Here is a 17,059-nt window from a genome sequence, read left to right as displayed (position 1 = left end):
TATCTATGCAACGTCTACCTCAAGCGGTTTTAATACAGGGCAGTGGTGTTCAAAAGGTGTCTTACTGGGAACATGAGCGCAGACCTTGTAGTGTTCGCATTACTCGGGACAGTGGCCTCCGGCAGTCCAATAGCTCACAAAAGCATTTCCATCTTTGATCCTCTAACATGCATATTGCGCTGTATCTTCTTTTGGATGCACCGAGCTGCTCTGTGGTCGTGAATTGACTTCGCGCGCCTGTCTCTCCTTTCAGCTTACCGATGTAGCGCACGGAGCATTTCCATTTCAATATTAGATTGTACGCGTCGATGAATCTGCGAAACAACGCGCACAATCGTGGATTGCGTCGGCAATTATGCATTCTAACCTGCGTGTGACAGGTTTCTGACATGAGCGAAACAAGAACAAGGTGAAAGCAGGAGCCAACGTTTCGACAAGTGGACTTGTGTTCTTCAAGGCGACGTATGCTTTCCTCGCCACACTATATCTAGGTGGGGTTCTTCTAAAGGGGAGAGGGTGTAAGGCAGGAGGGTGCGCCAACGAGTGAAGGTGTGGAAGGGGGGGGGGGGGGGGGGGGCTGGCCTTGGCCTTGTGTACAGCATTCCTTTACTCTCAAATCGAAACGCTAACACACCTTCCCTCATTGCCGCACCCTCCCGCCTTACACCCTCTCCCCTTTAAGAGAGCCCCACCTATATATACTGTAGCGAGGAAAGCCACTTGTTGAAACGTTGGCTGCTTTCACCTCGTCCTCGTTTTGCCCATCGTCTTGAATTTCCATCTCCCGCGTTCCCCGTGTTTTCCCTAGGTTTCTGGCATGTGTAATCTACAGGATCTTCAATACCTGACCAGTCAATTTGTTGAGATAAAACCTGTATTGCGGCTTCTAGCCCATAAATTTTAACAAAGGTTGGAATATGATTACTTCCGTAAGTTCAGATACCAGTACCACTGCACAACCGAAGTGAGGCTATGTGACACCAATTTCAAACCTAGGTGTCTACTGTACTTCGTTCCTCGCAGAAATGTTGGGCTTCCCCCAATTAGAAGACAAATGTCGTGGTCTGATGCAGAGGATATGAGTGAACTTTCAATTTATTCTCGAGCTTCCCTCTATATGGTGGTGAGCGTTCAAGTCCTCGGTTATTATCCAAAGACTTGGTGTCGCAGTGCAAACATCATTTATTCTTTAGCAATCAGAATGCGTTATTGCGAAAAGTTAGACGCCGATAAGTGTAAAAGACAGCCCCTTCTTTTGAACAGTAAGACACACGTATTTGTTGTTGCCGTGTGGCGGTACGGGCTGAGCCAAATAATTAAGGTCGTTGCGAATGTAAACGAGAATCTTACTACTTCGGACACACGCACGTGGTTCAACCTGAATATTCATGTGCTGACAGTCTTATGATTGCCGACAATTTCGGTTCACAGATAGTCACTATAGGAAAGCTGTTTTCAAACATGAACTGCCAGAAATCAGAAATACGTGACCTCAAACCTCTAGCATTCCCATAAAATAGGCAGGCGCTTCTGGCGTCAACCCTGAGCGATCACTGTAGTCGACGGGGCATGGTAATAAGCTCTCAAGCACAGTACTGATGGAGGCTTGCCAAAACTTAATTAAGGTCATCCTGCACTTTTAAGCACTTCAAGCTCTTGGTTCCGGCTGCTTTTCCTGTAGTTCATAAATAGCACTCATCAGTAAGCTCAGCATGAGCCCAAGTAGTTTATCTTTATCCGTCGGTTTATGAGGAACGGAAAAATTGTTACTTGCTGTCGAAGTCCGATATCGCTCAACAGGTGCGTGTGGCCTCGGGAGGTAAGATGAAGCGAAGCTCGTTTGTCCTTCGTGGCTACTGCATGTGGCCTGGGCGGCAGAGAGGTGGTGATGTTGAATGTTGTTCGCGCGGTGCGAAAGCTTTGAGCTTCTTCACTGACGTCGGCGACGGGATAGCCGTGGCGTAATAGATGCGACCGCTTCACGGTTAGACAAGTGGCATCTAACCGATTTCTTCAATATTGTTATTCCTTTCGAATCAAGGGGCAGTCCCTCGAAGATGCAATGCGAGGCCCGCTGCTATTTGTGCAGTTCAGCACATTGGCCTTGCACGTGTCAGTAGTGGGGGGCATAGTGCATCGAGAGCACGCGGTGGTGAGTTTATCAGACTACTCAGATGGCCTAACTTGATGAACTACAAGCACTGCCGCCATTTCGTAATAAAAGGGCGACCTGCCTGACACGAAAGTGTCCCACCTGATAGGAAGGATACGTCCTTAAATATAATGGTAATCATCATGACGTGCCGAGACAAAAGCAATCACTATGACGGTGTTTTCCGCATGTGGCTTGATTGGGACAGAGAGATCGTTGTTGGCAAGTATCTCGTCCGTATCTCGTAATTTATGCCAGTGTTGACCTCCTTGCCGAGCAGAATTTGCGGTAGGACTTCAATCCCAGCAACTTCCATGACCTTGCGCGAGTTATGCAAAGAAGCCGCGTGGTCTACGTGTATCGCTATGACGTTCTTGTGGATGTCTACTCGCACACCTTTAATTTATTTTGGCACCATCGCCTCTAGATATACAGGCATGACTTGCCTGTGGTCTCATTTCAGTGGTGAGTACTGGCGCGAAAAGGATGGTGAGTAAGTACCTAGGTGATCTGCGAAAATCTCATGATGGAGGTGTTTAAATGTGGTGACCTGCTTGGGAACCTTATCTTTCCTTTACGGCTCCGCACCAGCTAGAAGGTGTCGTCATCAGAAGATTCTTCACTGCTGCCATAGCAGTGCACGGTTTAGTCGCAGTCAATGCCGTGCTCAGTGCCGTTGAGGTTCTTGGAGGCAACCGCTCCGAGCATTTCCAAGTCCGGCGGACGTGCATGAGACCCCATTTCCAACGCAACTAAGCAGGAAACGGCAGTTTCCTGTTCACAAAACACACAAAACGTTGTTGACCTGGTGGACTCGGTGTCCTGCCTGAAAGGCTATGGCATATTTATTGTTGCCATAAGACCAAAGGTTCCCACAATGTAAAGTTTATGTCTATTTCTTCAGCGCCTAGGAATTTAGTTTTTACCACTTATGAATGGTCAGCACTTCGGAAAGATTCCTGACGCGTCGGTTTCTCACCAAGATAAGACAAAATGACGAGGCTTCAAATAGTGACGGCTGTTTATTTTCAATGCTAGGGTGACTAGAAATATGTAGTTACTTTCCCAAAATCCTTCGCATTGGACGGAACATCCAGGGAACTGAAAGGGAGCTATCAAGGCAGCCTCCAATCATTGGCATGTAACGAAAAGCATGGCACTTGCAACCAGTCCCGCATCTGGTACTGTTGCCGCTACTGGGTCGGCACTGAAAACAGAAAAAGAATCAGAATTTGTTTGCGGAACTTGAAGCTCTGGCTTTTTAAACATTGTTTTGATACAAAGTAGCAGTGATTAAAAAGAAATGCATGTAGGCTCAGTCAAAAGCGATGTGGCATATTCTATAACTTTTTGAATGCACGTCTGTGTTATCTCTTTACGGCTTACGTTTTACGCAGTCTTCTCGTGGGAAAGTTTGTGCAAGTGTCACAAATTCAAGGAAACAAATCCCCTGTCACCGTTCGTCGAAACCATTTCCTCCTATGCTAGGCAGACAACGAGCTGGCAATCTTTTATGACTTGATTGACAGAAATATGGTGCTTCACAAATGACTACTGTGCAGCGCCAGATAATGGGTCAAGTACGCAATAATTACAGAGCAGTGGAAGTGTATTGTAGCAAAATATGCAGGCATACGGGTACACATAGGTTGCTTTCCAAAAATGGAACACGACGTGATCGTTGTTATCGTGATCGTTGACGTGATCGTTGTTATGATCGACGTGATCGTTGAGCGAACATTAAGGAATAGCGGGCAATGAGGCTGAAGAGCATGACGCCAACAAAATCCACCATCTTCTTTTTACCACTTCGAGCCACTCATAAGTTTAATAGCCTGTGATGTTGTACTCGGGGGGCCACCACACGGCTCAAGCGAAGTACGCGCGAGCCCTCTTCCAGCTTAATTAAAGGCTAGTGTATCATAACATTGTGCATGCACAAAGTAGGGAACAGGGCTCATCTGTATCGCTACTTTGCTGGTGTTCTTTGTGTTTAAAAAGTGCGCACAGGCCTTGCAAATGTGGTGTGAGTTATGATGGGCCCGGGGTTTGATACTGCAGCGCTAACCAGTCTGAACCTAAGTGCTCATGATTTCGCTCAAGTAACTACCGTTCAAAGAATGGATAACCATTACAGCGGTGATCCGATCGTTATAGAGCAGATCGTTATTTTGCGTGGCGGTGAAAATCCCCTCTTTCCCGTAAGCATAATTTGATGAATAGGAGCCCTCATTGATGTGTGTAAAGACCGTGGTAACTGATTAGGCGGCGAAGCAGGAGACCCAGACACGCGTTTGATTACGAGGAAAGCTAAAACGTAGAATGAGCGACCATTTAGGAACAAACTGTAATGTCACGGAAACGCCATCCATTAGGCGACACGGCGTTAGGCTATTTGACGGCAACTGGGATATACGGGTGTCATATCAGCACAATCTGAATGGTGCATATTAGGTGTCGCAGCTATGGTTATCCAAATGTTGCAAGGAAAAAAGGAAGACTAGGAATCGTGGCGCAGACCTCGGCAGACCCCTTACGACCAAACATACTAGGCCTTAAAATCGTACGGACGACCAAACACCCTAGGTCTTAAAGTAGTATCCTTGCATCCTGCTCTTCTTGGGTTTTTTTCTTTCTTTTTTTTTTTTGAACAGCTTGGCTAACGTTAGCTGGAAAATATGTTATAATTTTAAGTTAATGCTTGAGTAAAAAAGATGGTAGGCGACCGTAATCTTTGACTTAGGCGTCTCTAGTGGTACTAGCATCTCGGCGTAAGTGTTCTTTAGGTTAAGCGAGCGAACGTCTTCCCCCTGGCACGATATGCGGGAGAGGAGCGAGGGAGGGCGAGGCGGAAGCGCAGTGCGTGCCAGCTAGCAGCCCCCCGCGAGCGGCGCACGAAGCACGCCTTACGCACCCTCTCCGGTGCTGACATCAGAGCATATAACGAGCGCGCACGCGCAGCTGTGGAGAGCAAGCGAGCACGCAGGTGAACGCCGGGAGAGGAGCAGCCAGAGAGGAAGGAGTGACGTCACATCCGCTTTGGTAGGCAGATGTTCAGTCTATGCCAGGCAAGTGGCTTTCATTAACTAGCCGGTTAATTGTAATGTCACCTTCTTGTGGGTGTGACGTCAATATTGACATCATTACTGCCACTTTCTATTTCCGGTTTTCCAGCAATTTCGCCAAGGTTGTGCTAACGTGGCGAGTCCTAAAGTCTACAATTCTGTGCTTCGGTGTGGGGTAATTAGTAATTTTTAATTAATTCTAATTAGTTCAGCCGCTTTACTAACTCAACTTATAACTCAACTTATGCACTAATACCATATGTGTAATGAAACCATTGAATTGTCAACTGTACTTTTTTTTTCATCTTGAATTTCGTCGTCCGTCTTCTGAGGAGGTGAACCGGAAATGCTGCGCAAGAAACGAGTATGACTCGATGCTCGTGCACCCGCCGTGGTTGCTCAGTGGCTATGGTGTTGGGCTGCTGAGCATGAGTTTGCGGGATCGAACCCCGCCCGTGGCGGCCGCATTTCGATGGAGGCGAAATGCGAAAACACCTATGTACTTAGATTTAGGTGCACATTAAAGATCCCCAGGTGGTCGAAATTTCCTGAGTCCTCCACTACGGCGTGCCTGATAATCAGAAAGTTGTTTTGGCGCGTAAAACCCCATAATATTTTTCGATGCTTGTGCCCCTATTAAATGATATTAAATGATTGTTCTTCTCCCGAGCGGAGCTACGCGGAGAGGCCAGAATTCCGTCGAAACGGTTGCCACTGAAGTATGCGTAGAAGCACAGAGTGAACATTTATTTCACGTGTTCGGCAACTGCATGCCCCCTATCGTGTCTTTAGTGTACTTTAGTGCGAGGTTAATACAATCGCTTTCCCTTCAGTTGTCACGCTCCCATAAAGCCCGACTCGGTACTACGACATTTCAGAAAGTCAAACGCCGTTGCAAAATTTCTTCCTGCGTCTTTGGAATCATTGAGAGAGTTTGTTGGTTTTAGTTATACAATACCCAAGCTCCGGAAGTGATTTAGAACATGTTTGTAGAGGTGATGCATGTGATATCCTGACATGACTTCGCATAATGCATGTGAAGTTGTAAAATACTTTCAGAGCGTTTCCCGACCCGTTATATTTCAAAGACAGAGATAACAATGGGCGAAAGACCATCTAAAAGCAATCTCTCTCTGGATGCCTACTTTCCACTGGCGGAACGTATATAAGGTAGTTAGATGTGCAGAAAGACATGAGCTTCACGGCGTGACCTGACACAAGTTTGTTGCCTATGGCATGGATCATCATTATAAAAAAGCCCGCTTTTTTCGAATAGAAGGGAGAGATTTTTTCTATAGCTTTTCTGGCTGCAGACAGATGATTGCTCACCTGTTGTGGGAGTGTTCTCTTTTCAGTGTACGGAAAGCTGATTTGTACATCAAGCTAGAGAGACTCGACAACAAGAAAATAGAATCCTTCATCACTGACCATGTCTGACGTCAAGCCGAGGTGCTATAAAAGCACCCGTAGTGTGCTTATTACGAGCATCGCGACTACTCAATGATTTATATCGTCATGAAAAGCCTAGTCACGATCATTTTTTCATATCCTGTTTTATAGTACTGTGCGGAAGACAGAGCTTTAGGGAGGAATCCAGGGGACAAATGCTTTGGTTTGTAAAGCCAGCCGAATTCATCTGGGCCACCCTAAGTTAACTGACCAGTGCGTGCAGCTATATTATTACGTCGTCTCCTGAAATTTTATAGCAACGTGGTGGACACCAAAGAGAGCGATGAATTCGTCTAATTGCTGTCCGCTATTTTTTATTCAGCTATGTAAAGTTCACACTAACGGGGACGAGCTGGACGCTGAAAGGGGACGAAGAGGCTAAGCGACACGAAGTGCCAGCTACCCACAGGTTTATTGTCCCATCAAATGACATATTTAAATGGACACAGCCATGCACTACGTCTGCTTGAACCAAAGGGAGAAGGGGATCAGCAGATATTCCCAGATCGCCTCCTCCCACTTTCTTGTGTGGTATTTTGTTAAGATTTCCTGCGTATGCGTGCCTCAGGTGCATATGTGAATTCGGCTCCAATGACCCTAACTGAAGGCTCGCACGAACGTATATCTGTCCATATATATTTACAGCTTCTTGCGTTTCTCTTTTAAATTTTTCTTTTCCTTTAGCGACAACTGTTGTTTTTTCATAGTTTGGCCTGCATTTGCACATTCTACTACGCATGGCGTATTGCTAGACACGGCCACGTGTATCAGTTTTCTCTAAGCCTATCATTGAGACAACGTCCCGCTTTCCTAGTCTATATCTTGCCGCTTTAAAATGGGATCTTCTACATCACATTGCATTCACAATCTACAAGCTTTTCCCGCAAGTATCACGCCACTTCTTCACATCATGCCCTCCTTATCCAAATTTACACATTCTTGCATAATCCCCTTAGCTTGATAGGCGCATACAAGAGAATTATGACGTCATGCCATTCAGCCACGATTTTTAGGCAATGCGTTAATTTGTTTACGTGAGGCACAATGACCGGTCTATTAGGACTGATATTTAGGTGGACTTTCTACAGAGAATTCCACTCCAGCAGCTCAGATTTTTGTATGCACAAGTGGTTATGTGAGCACAAGTGGCACAAGTGGGACCAGGCCGTGCGTTGAACAGCAAGAAGGCACAGAATATCCACGGGGTTAGCACAGATAAAGGGCTGGGTTGACTCGGTCGGATGAGCAATCTGCGCTAACCGCACCTATGACCGCTGATAATGTGCCGTATTTGACGTCGGGGGTCGTAGTACATCGTGGCATGTGTACGCGCTGGTGACAGAGGGCACGGTTACACGCAGCTGAACCGGCTGGGAACGGCATACGCGCGATCACTCTGATTCTCTGAGGGAAGCGGGAATCAGGAATGAGAGCGTGGCAGGCAGAAACATTTCGCTACCAATCGTAGGGCACTATGAGGAACCATGGTCGGGAGCCGAGTCGATTAGCGGATGGCTGTCTGAAATGTCAGGCGAGAAGACGCTTGGTACGGACCCATAGGCGTGAGCTTCGGGGGCCTGCATTGGATCTGTAGTGTCACCGCCGTCGCGGGAAGTCAATGTTGGTGATAAAGGCATGAAAAAGGTCAGTGCCTTGGATGGACTGGTACCGTAGAGGAGAAGAGAACGCGAAGCCTCGGAGAACGGAGCGGTGCACTGGAGGCCGCGGTCTCCACAGTAGCGCGCCGCTCGGTCGACATGTCGCCAGCCGAGTGAAGACGGGCAGGTGCAGGAAGAGTGGCGGTCCGGGCTGTACTTGGTTACTTGCTGTGGTAGACGCTACAGCAGTGAATGGAGGCAGATTCAGTGCCTCTTGTTGCAGCACGGGCAGTGGAATGTACCTGACTCTGCAGTAGGCCAGCACCGCCGAGCGCAGATCGTTGTAGGGCCTTGGGCTGGTTGACGGGACGCCGAGAAAGAGGCAAATGTCGGCAGGGGCGGCGTTAAAAAGGATTTCCTGCTTTATTAATGCGAAAGCATTATATGGCTCATTAAGTCGAAAATCCGGCGGCGCGGTCTCAGTCAAAAAGTCACGTGATCACAGAGACCCGCTCGGGCCACTGCTCGCGCGTTCGTGGTAATCTTCACAGCCGGCTCCGACGCCGCTCGCCATGCCAGTGTTCCCATACTGCCCCTCCCTATGCGAAGACGCTGACTGCAGTGACCCACGGCCAGTAAGTGCGGTGATTTCTGTGATTTCCGCCGTGCGCTCTGATGGACGAGCCACTTGCACACATGCACTGTATTAATGAATAATGATAAAGGCACATATTCAGGAGGCGCGGTGGTGCAGACGACACTACAATAATAATATGCACGTATTTCTAACGAGAAGTGACGGCAAAGTGAACTTACAAATGCAAGGCATTTCTTGTGATCCCAGATGATGCACCTGCAAGAAAGTCCGGCATAAGTTCTCGGGGAAGGTACATTATACATTGGGTTTCTTCTCATTTTACCGAGTATTTACAACATAACGACAGAAACAAATAAAAAAGCAGGAGACCTTTACCGATTACCCCAGTCGCAGTTTAATGCCAAAGTTCTGTGCTTCAGCCTGTTTTGTAAGTTAGCTAATATTACTCACACCTTGGGCCGTATAGCGTAAAACTGGGCGCTATAACGTAAAACTATTCCAATATGTTTTTATTCCAATCTTCTGACGTCAGATTTGCGTAACCACCCACGGAAGCACCGGGCGGCCACCCGCAGGGTTGTCTGAACAAACCAATCAAACGCTATCCTCGTTCATAGGAGGCCACTTTTGTTTGCTTGAAAAACGAATAACATTGCCTACACTGAGCGGCTTGTCGTATCTAATTGGCTGACAAGAGGCGAGGAGAACGCTCAAGTAGAGAGGCATTCGATGGGGCAGAGCCAGTGCACTGACAACAGATAACCCGATGAAGAGGGTGGTGCCGGCGTCTGCGATTGGTCCGTTTTCCCTTACTTAGCTTGCGGTGGCTGGTCAAAAATCGTTGCGGCATGCAACGGAAACTTATGAATGACGCTGAAACGGAACATCAGCAAAGAAGGGTTGGCCGAATGAGCTCGTAAACGAGCCGAAAGTGCTCGAAAATGTTACGCGGCCACGCAAGAAGCTTTATTATACGCAAATATACCCATGCTCTCCGGCAGGTGCGAGTAGCCAGGGCCTTAGCGATCGGCAGCAGCCATCTTTTATTCCTTTTGGAACGGGGCAGCCTGCGGCTATTAAGAAGAAAATTCAGTTTTGTTCGGCATATTAATGCATCTTTATTGCGTACACGTCACTTTGACACGATGACATTTCGCGGTTTTGTGACGTCGCGTGACAGGCAGGTGAAGTGGGTGCAGCCCGAAAACTTTTCACCAATAGCCGGGGGCTAATGGAAAAAAGGCGTCGAATCAGAAATAATTATTTTTCGTTTTTCGGTCAAATCATGCATAATCACTGTGTACACATCATGTCAGATGGGGAAGTATCGCGGTTTTCGTGACGTCGCGTGACAGACAGGTGAAGTGGGGGTGATCCAAAAAAGTGTTTGACCAATGGCGAAGGCCTGATAGCAGAAATGGAATAGAAAAGTTTGGAATAGTTTTACGTTATAGCGCCCACTATTCCAAAAGGTTTTTATTCCAATCTGCTGACGTCAAATTTGCGTAAGCGCCGACGCAAGCATCGGGCGGTCACCCGCCGGGTTGTCTGAAAAGACCAATAAAATGTTCCCCTCGTTCATAGGAGGTCACTTTTGTTTGCTTGAAAAACGAATAGCATTGCCTGCACTGAGCACGTTGTCTTATCTAATTGGCTCACAAGAGCCGAGGAGCATGCTCAAGGGGAGAGGGATTCAATTGGGCCGAGCCACTGCACTGAATATCGATAACCGGATGAACAGGGTGGTGCCGGCACCTGGAATTGGTCCGCTTTCTCTTACTTAGCTTGCGGTTGGTCGTCGACAGTCGCGGCGGCATGCAACGGAACCTTAAGAATGACGCTAAAACGGACCCTCAGCATAGAAGAGTTGGCAGAACAAAGTCGTAAACGTGCCGAAAGTTCTAGAAAACGTTACACGGCCACGGAAGAAATTTTATTACACGCAAATAAACCCATGCTCTCCGGCAGGGGCGAGTGGCCAGTGCTAAAGCGATCGACCAGTGCTGGAGCGATCGGCGGCTGCCATCTTTTATTCATTTCGGAATGGGCCCACCTGCGGCTACTCAGAAGAAAATTCAGTTTTGTTAGGCATATTAATGCATCTTTAACGCGTACGCGTCACTTAGACACGGTAAGCTTTTGCGGTTTTGTGACGTGGCAGAAAGGCAGGTGAAGTGAATGCAGCCCGAAAACTATTGACCAATAGCCGAGGGCTAATGGCAAAAAGGCGTCGAATTAGAAATAAATATTTTTGGTTTGTTTGGTCAAATTACGCATAGTCAGTGTGTACACGTCAAATCAGATGGGGAGCTATCGCAGTTTTCGTGATGTCGCGTGACAGACAAGTGAAGTGGGGGTGGTCCAAAAAAGTTTTTTACCAATCGCGGTGGGCCGATTGCTGAATTGGGATAGAAAAATCTGGAACATATTTACGTTATAGCGCCCCTTATTGCATAAACAAAAATTGAAAAGCTACGTTCGCGAATTCATGCCTCGCTTCCCAAACTTCGTTGTTTCGGAGAAACGAAATGCCTGAAGTTACTGTACTTTAACTGATTCAACTTTTCTAGTAGTTGACATTTAGTGAATAGCTTGTTTTGTGCGCAAACAACATGGAGCTGCCAGAATAGCAGGGTAAGAAAATCAACTTACACAATTGGCAATCTGTTGCCGAGATTGTTGTAACCTAGTTTTGAGCGCGACAACCTTGCGTGAAATGCACTCGGCTTATGGAAGGCCAAATGTTGATGTTGCCAGAAAGCATTGCCATACTTCCCTTTTTGAAAACTTGAACTCACATTAGCAGCAATGTCAGTTGAAGAACTTACAATTGCAATCAAAGCTAAGTCAGTGACTGCAAAGCTACTACACTACAATCTTACGATAACAGCACCTAACTTCGCTTAGGAAAACATTGCGGAAGTGAGTGTGCGTAGATAGAGGTGAAAGAAAAACATTATTTGGCGTTTAGGAAGTTACAATTCCCGATGACATATACGCGGGACTTCTATTAATAGCAGAGCATCCAGATAGATCAATAGAAGCTTGCAGAATGAGGCCATCAGTGCAAATCGAACGTGAAGAAAGTAGCGACTGATGCTGCTGAAAACTAACCACGTTTGTGAGGAGAGAATAGTTAAGTCCTAATAGTTCACTCATTCCCATCTATAAGGTCCTTTATTCACGTTCAGGTCAATGAAGCATTTATTTTGCCCCAGTGAAAGGAGCAATCTACAAGAAAGCACGACAGGAGCGGCAAGAGGCCTTTTAAAACGGCGTAAAATAAATTTTCGTAGCGCTTATTCTGCCATTACAAGGTAACTTTTTTCTTTGAATGAGTCACCGGTTGCAAACTTCATAACTAAATCGCGAAGGCAGATGTGGAAAATGAAAATACTCTTGCCTGATGAAAAGTGTAAGTGGTATAGTTGCCTTTAATGCTCCTTGCTTCGCAGATAAAAATAAATACAAGCGCATCGAAAGCATTTCGCATGGATTGCTTGCTTTATCAAAAAGTGGTTTGGTGGTACACTCAAGCTAGAAGAGATTTGATGTCTCCTGTTTCATTTACTGCCTCGAGAGTCAGGTCAAATTTTATCAAGTAAAACACAATAACAAACATATTTCCTTCCTATTAGTTGAACGGCAGCATTTCGTTTATGCACCAGTGAAGCTTTACTTACGACGCTCATAAAATGCACGCGGCAACACTTCATTTGCAAAAGTATGGCTGCCGTGGTTGCAATCCAAGTGAACCTATATCTTAAGTCGTGCAGTTTTCAAAGGCGAAGAGTGCTGCAATGCTACGAAAGATAAGTATGGTACCTTGCCCTAGATGCTTCTATTATTCACTGAGATGCCACTTGGTACCCCTAGGGAAAAAGGCCTGCTTGCATAACCACTTCGAGAGACGAAAATTAAGCGCATGCGAACTGTCACTAGCAAATGTCCATATATTGCATTGTACCGGCAGCGAGAAGTATAAGTGATTTCCTATTTGAGCATTATCCTACAAGATCTTGATAAAGCCACTCAACTCCAATCAACTCGTCGCTAATCACCACGACAATTGTCCACTCACTATGTCGAAGAAAAGATTGTACTCACATAACAGTCGTCAGAATGCTGAGTAGCAAAACACATTGCAGCGCCTTCATGTCGCATACAAGAATAGCTCGAATACGTTACAGTAGACTCATGCGAAACCTCTTTATGAATGAGATTTCAGCTTCCTTATATGTTAGCCACACGGCCTGAAGAAGCCAACGATCAAATTTAATAAACTCGGAAGGCTTAAAGAGCAGCCTTTCGTGATTTGTTTTAGGACAGCAGACTACAACTCACTGACCTATGTTTCTAAGATTGATTATGCTTCCCAGAGAGGACATGGGCTAGACGGGCTGCAGAGAGGTATAGCATTTAAAGGCTGTTTAAACCCGCAAGCTTTGTTGTGATGCTGGTTTCAGGTTACTGCGAAAAACAAGACGCTTTCACCAAAAAGAAGAAGACGACCTAACTTTATATGTTAAGGTGGCGGCTGTGCGAACTTTAAGAAAAACTGTAATGCAAATCTTAGTTTAGGCTTCTCAAGAGATTCGATGTTAGTTTGTTATTGTGAACCGCCATTACTTCACATTTGCAATACATTACAAATACTGGTTATTGCGTCGCTATTCTAATGAATGTACGCATGCGGCGCGCAAGAATTGTTGTGTTCCTTCATACATCTGTATTGTTACGCAAATGATATATCACGGGTCGTCACCTCTGATCATATTTTAGAGCTTGTTTTTTTAGAGCTTTTAGAGCCTGTTTGTGCTATGTTAGTGGTTTTCTATGGCCTAGCTTACTGAGATGCAGCAGGGGTAACTTAAAGCGAGTTAGTTGTGCAATTGCGTCCATGCCTTTTTTCTTTTTCGTTTGTCCGTCTCTTCCACTCAATAACTACAATACATAGAATACATTCAATACAATAGTTTGGGATAGCACCTGGCAACGCACTCGAACCGAATGATGGCTGCCGGAGGAGGAGGGAGGGAGCAGATGAGTAAGCCAGCTGTGTTATCATACCAGAAAGGAAAGATCGCAGGTTTCTTTTCGCTGCTTAGAAGCTTTTTCTAACAGTAACAGTCTGCCATAATAACCACATTGAGCGATTCCTCACTGACGCGCTAATGTTTGAGCTAGCTTCGGATGCATCTTGAGTACATGTCATACAATTGTTATCTTGCCCATAGACAGATGCGGCTGAGCGTCTAGCGACACATCGTCGAAGCACCTTAAATATATGCAAGTACGCGCGCCGGGCCGCGTTCACCGCTTACTACAAGACGACGTCTCGCACCAAGTGCGCTCGCGGTGTAGCAAAATAACAAATCAAGAAGAAAACAACAAATCAAGTAACGCCGCAGTAGAGTACGCGACTAATCGGCAAATAACGCGAGGCTCAAGCAGCCTACAGAGAGAGAAGGGACCACGTCGGCTAGAGAGATGGAGCTGAGATGCGGAGTGAGCAATAAGCGTTCGCTTGGGTCGGACGTCAATGTTCAGGACGCCAACAGCTGTCGGAGGGACCTCGTCGAGACCAACGCACGAGGGGACCTCTTCACGACCCATCTTCGGCTCCCGCCAACTAGCCGACGAAAAAGATCCTGCGGGAGCTCGCCTGCTGTCTCCTCTCAGGGCGGTCATCGAGCCCCGCAGCACGCCAGCTTCTTGAAACACCAGCCAAACTGTGAGTGCGCTGTGCTAGTTGCTCTGCACGCTTTGTAGGAACGCTTGGTCTCGCTTGGCCCCATGCCACGCGTCCGTCTATTTGCACTTTTTATTTTTGAATACATCTTTGTGCACTGTGATTGTCGCCATTCCTTCCTCCCTGCCCTCCGAGGCGTCTATGACTCCAACCAATAAGACTGCTCCCCGAACCACTTCGTAACAACAGACCACTTATGCAACAAGTAACAAGGTACATCAGAGAAGTTAGCCAGGCCCAATCAAATGCCGGAGTGTTGTTCGAATGCAAAATTCTCAAGAATAGAGATATACAGATTTGTACAAATGGAAGCAGCTGTCAGTTTGTGTTTCTTGGTGATGTTTGTTTTTGTATTTTACTGGTGCGAAAGTTTTTTATGTGACCAATTGCGTTTGTATTTTACAATAGCCGTGATTTTTCAAGTTACAGATGTGCCACTTTTTGAAATTTTGGAATTTGTGGTGCTTCGAATATTAGTGACAGCAAGCAATGAACAAAGCAGGCGCGTGCTTGCCGCTTTTTCTGCATCCCGCTGCGTATTTTTATCCTTGACATGACAGATTCAATTTTTTCTGCTCACTAATCATCTATTATTGCGACAGCATTAGAAACGAACCACCGACGCCTTAAGTTTGTTCGGGCTGTCCAGGATTCAGCCACGCTACAAACAACACTAAAACCCTGGAGAATACGCATGTCACCCCGCTCGGATCACCAAGACAGCATCTTTATTTGCGTATTCTACTGAATCCGCCCAGTTGTGAATATGCCGTCTCCGGAATTGGCCCAATTTACTGATGCACTCTGGCCACGATCAGGCAATTTTAGCCGTTGCCACCACCCCCAACCGCACTTAACGCCAGGGAGGTAGGAAAAGATACACTTTAATATATACAGGGAAAATAAGCTGTCGCCCATCTCAATAGAAAAATTAATGCATGAGCACTGTTCTGGCATAAGCTTTATGCTGCACTTCATTCTTCCTACTGATATACTATACCAGGTGCTCGCCTAGATGCAATTCAGATGCCTCAGGCTAGACTGGTTAATGCGAAAGAAAATGCAGAAGATAACACAAGAGCTACGGCTAAAGGTACACTCTAAAAAAATCCACGCTTATCTAAACGCGCGTTTGCAGTTTTTTTACAAGTTTGATCTAAGCATGATCTTTCTCCACGCTTACCGATCACGCCTGCTAGGAGTGATGAGGAACCCCTCTTCACGCTTAGCAGGCGTGATAAGGACCCCTGTACCCACGCCTATTATGGTGTGACAAATCTTCACACTTAGAGAAGCTGCCCAATGGGGCAAGGGGGATAGGTAAGGGGCATACCCCATTCCCCCTCGCCCCTTCCCTGCATGCGTTGAGGCTACGAAGACGCACCGGCACTTGTAGGTTTGGGCGGTCGGGTCGCTTCTCTGAAGCGAGCTTTGCTCACCAAGCTGTTCGCTGTCCTCTTCTTTAACTTCTGCTTCGCCGGCGCAGACTGTGGCGAACCAAGACGCTATGACAGGGGCAGCATGTCGGCGAAGTAGGTGCTGAGTATGCTGCAGAAAGATTGTGCAAGACGCTCCCGCCAGTGACACTGAAACTAATCCACTAAGAAGGGGCTTTGCAAAGCCCCGGCACATTTCAATGACCCTGGTGTTAACAGCGCAAAACGTAGGCGGGACACGAGATGAGAAAACAACACCACTAGCGCTGACTTTCAACGTTTATTTGAAAAAAAAAAAAATACGGCTTCTTATACCTTTGCCCACACGTGCCACAAACACGCGATTGCACATCATGTGAAATTATGATGTATATGATTATTATGATGTGCAATTACTTGTCTGTGACACGTGTGGGCAAAGGTATATGAATCCGTGTTTCTTTCAAATAAACGTTGTTGAAAGTCAGCGTTAGTGGTGCCGTCTTCTCTTCCCGTGTTCCGTCTACGTTTTGCGCTGTTAACACCAGGATGGAAAACCAACAAGCCCCAAGCTACTGTTCTAGCGAAATACATTGCAACGGCGCCAAGGACTGTAAATCGAAGACAAGCCCCTCGGTATCTCTTTGCACAAAAGGACGAATGCCCTCTCAACCGTGCTCTGCGGCGTCGCACGGCGTCGCACGTTCGAAGATAGCAAGACTTGTGTAAGATAAGCACATTAAGACAGAATTTTCCCCATTAAAATCTTGGCGCTGTTGCACTCTTTCTGTGATTGTTGGCCCAAAATACCTGATCAAATTCTTTTTCACTTGCCTCTTTCTCTAGGAAAGACGAATATTCTACGACGAATACAATGAAACGTTGATGCTTAAAACAAAGCTTAAATAGTTAAAGCGTTTTCAGATCGCTGAGAAAGCGCAAGTCTTTTTATGAGTTTGATTGAAACGAGCAACGCAGTGAACAAATCCCTTAATCTTGTTAGCGCCCATGGTATTTCTATGCTTGTTCT

The 17,059-nt window shown here is 46.4% G+C and overlaps 1 long non-coding RNA gene across 1 annotated transcript; it reads right to left on the bottom strand.

The window, feature by feature from the left end:
* Window positions 1-3,155: 3,155 nt before the first annotated feature.
* LOC126524662 (uncharacterized) lies at window positions 3,156-13,106 on the bottom strand. Its single transcript, XR_007598025.3, has 3 exons — window positions 12,970-13,106; window positions 9,081-9,117; window positions 3,156-3,359 (listed from the first exon to the last, which is right to left on the bottom strand). It is a non-coding gene; the product is annotated as an uncharacterized lncRNA (long non-coding RNA).
* Between the last annotated feature and the right edge of the window lie 3,953 nt (window positions 13,107-17,059).

The sequence above is a fragment of the Dermacentor andersoni genome, chromosome 3, assembly GCF_023375885.2.
Source record: "Dermacentor andersoni chromosome 3, qqDerAnde1_hic_scaffold, whole genome shotgun sequence".
NCBI classification, from domain to species: Eukaryota; Metazoa; Arthropoda; class Arachnida; order Ixodida; family Ixodidae; genus Dermacentor; species Dermacentor andersoni.
The sequence above is the reverse complement of the archived record's forward strand: the minus strand, read 5'-3'. Positions and strand labels throughout refer to the sequence as shown.